The sequence below is a fragment of the Aquarana catesbeiana genome, linkage group LG01 (genome assembly GCF_042186555.1).
Source record: "Aquarana catesbeiana isolate 2022-GZ linkage group LG01, ASM4218655v1, whole genome shotgun sequence".
NCBI classification, from domain to species: domain Eukaryota; kingdom Metazoa; phylum Chordata; class Amphibia; order Anura; family Ranidae; genus Aquarana; species Aquarana catesbeiana.
In genome coordinates, this window is record NC_133324.1 from 962,100,953 (window position 1) to 962,104,052 (window position 3,100).

General features: G+C 39.7%; 1 pseudogene; it reads left to right on the forward strand.

The window, feature by feature from the left end:
* Positions 1-761: 761 nt before the first annotated feature.
* Positions 762-2,023, forward strand: LOC141121989 (ADP/ATP translocase 2-like; annotated as a pseudogene).
* The last annotated feature ends 1,077 nt before the right edge of the window (positions 2,024-3,100 follow it).

A 3,100-nucleotide genomic window follows, 5' to 3' on the forward strand; every position in this document is an offset into this window, starting at 1 on the left:
AGACCCCACGCCATTTTTTTTTTTTATTTTGGCGCAGGGTTCCCCTTAAAATCCATACCAGACATGAAGGGCCTGGTATGGAATTTAGGGGGACCCCCACATCATTTTTTTTTTAAATTTTGGTTCGGGGTTCCCCTGTGGGGAATTCCCATGCCGTTTTTATCAATGAACTTTTATGTGTATTGTCGGACCGGCAATTCATTATTAGCCACGAGTAGTTTTAAATGACTTTTTTTCCTTTGAAATGTAATTTTGCTGTCAGACTGTTCTAAACACAGGAAACATGCGCCCCTTTACAGGCATACTATAGACACCCCCCAGGTACGAAATTTAAAGGAATATTACACTTTTATTGTTTCACTTTAAGCATTATTAAAATCACTGCTCCAGAAAAAATGGCCTTTTTTAAAACTTTTTTCTGCATTGATCCTTGTCCCCTGGGGCAGGACCCAGGTCCCCAAACACTTTTTATGACAATAACTTGCATATAAGCCTTTAAAATTAGCACTTTTGATTCCTCCTATAGACTTTTAAAGGATGTTCTGTGGCTTTCTAATTTGCCGCAAACACCCCAAACTGTTCGCTGTCCAGCGAACTGGCGAACAGCCGATGTTCGAGACGAACTCGAAGCTCATCCCTATTGAAGAGACAAAAACATGAAGAAGGAGACTTTTTCATGTAGAGGGCAGGAACAGTCAAACTTTGGCACCACCCCAGCCCGCGGAAGCTTAGTGCTGCAGTAAGAGCCACTCTCCTAGAACACCATCATGACCGACGCAGCAATCTCCTTCGCCAAGGACTTCTTGGCCGGTGGTGTGGCCGCTGCTATCTCCAAGACCACTGTAGCGCCCATTGAACGAGTCAAGCTTTTGCTTCAAGTCCAACATGCAAGCAAACAAATCACAGCTGACAAGCAATACAAAGGAATCATAGACTGCGTTGTCCGTATCCCCAAAGAACAAGGTTTCGTGTCTTTTTGGCATGGTAACCTCGCCAATGTGATCAGGTAATTCCCAACCCAGGTCCTCAACTTTGCATTCAAAGACAAGTACAAGAAGATCTTCCTTGATAATGTTGACAAGAGGACCCAGTTCTGGCATTACTTTGCCGGATACCTGGCATCTGGTGGAGCTGCTGGAGCCACCTCATTGTGCTTTGTTTACCCACTTGACTTTGCTCAAACCCGTCTAGCTGCTGATGTTGGAAAGGCTGGCGCTGGCAGAGAATTCAAGGGTCTTGGTGATTGCCTTGCCAAGATTTTCAAATCCGATGGGCTTAAAGGTCTCTACCAAGGTTTCAACGTGTCTGTCCAGGGAATCATCATTTACAGAGCTGCTTATTTTGGAATCTATGACACAGCTAAAGGTATGCTTCCAGATCCCAAAAACACACACATGTTTATCAGCTGGATGATTGCTCAGACAGTAACAGCAGTGGCTGGCTTTGCCTCTTACCCATTTGACACAGTCCGTCGTCGTATGATGATGCAGTCTGGAAGAAAAGGAGCTGAGATCATGTACAGTGGCACAATTGACTGCTGGAAGAAGATTGCAAGAGATGAGGGTGGCAGGGCTTTCTTCAAGGGTGCCTGGTCCAACGTGCTCAGAGGAATGGGTGGTGCTTTTGTCTTGGTCTTGTACGATGAGCTCAAGAAAGTCATCTAAGTTTATCCTTGTTCAGATGTCTTTGACCTGGCATGCTGTATTATGTAACATACCCTGAATGTTCTGGACTTTCTATTTTTTTTTTTTTTTGTCAAGCACACCTTTTATTTATAAAATGTAACTGGTAATTTTACTGGTTGATATTTGGGGAAACAAGTTTATTCCATTTCACCAGCTTTCCACATTAACATAAATCATTCCCTTATACCCACTTACTACCAGTGGAGCCTGCATTTGTAGTGCACATCTGATAGGTGGGCTTACCTGATGGGACTCAATTCAACGTTCCTTTATTTTTTATTTCAGTCATGTTTTTAAATAACCTAGGTTGGAGGAAATAAAAAATATGGATCTAAAAACTTTGGCACCACATCCCATATGGACAATGTAAGCAAGAGAGGGAAAAGGGGTAAAAAACCCCAGGGACTTTTTAAGGTGCTTCTATAGATAAAGTAAATAGAGTAGAAAGACATGTATATACAAATAAAATGTATTTATTTATTTATACAATTACATAACATTGCAACACATGATTAAAAAAGTCTCCTAATGTCCACATCTAACAATGTAATTGATGGGAAGAATACCACTCCCTGACTACCACTCAACATGTTTCGCTCATTTGGAGCTTCCTCAGGAGTTTAGGTAAAATTTGTGGTATACTGGAAATGATAAAAGAGACAAGGAATAAGATTTCACATGTATCACTAAAGTTTGTATCATATAATTGAAACAACTTTGATATGGATAGAAATGAATAACATGTCATAATATATGGAGCTAGGAAATCACTCCCATTACACAAAAAGAAAAATAATAATAATCAACAAATAATAATCGATGAAAACCGAATTCACCAAAGGAAAATTATGGATGAATAGTGGAGCTGATCCCCAGGTGGTGGGGAGATGCCAGACACTCCTATGCAGCCAGTGAGCTGAATATAGATGTGACTAAATAAAAAAAGTGGAAGATTGACATATAATACATCAATAATCCCTAGTGCCCAAAAAAAAAAAAAATATATATATAAATTAATATGAGCTAGTAAGAAATTATATATATACACAACACCTCGTGAAAGTGGTATACAAATATATAAATCCAAAAAAAAAATAATAAAATGATAAAAAAAATATATATATATATATATATATATATATATATATATAAAGTCCAAAAATCAATCAATCGTGAAACAAAAAATGAAGAAAGTCCAAGGAAAAGTGAGGGTGACTCCAAAACTGCTCAGCTGTGTTTCAAAACATCCACCACACCTCTGTGACGTGATTCCACTCCCTTCTGAAATTCAAATTCTGCCATGGCAGAACAACACTGGACTCCATGGTCTGGTGTAGACAGGGACAAGTGAAAAGTGGTTGTCCCATGGAGCAGTGGATGTGTATGCTCGCATGTTGACCCCCATGAAGGTGGGT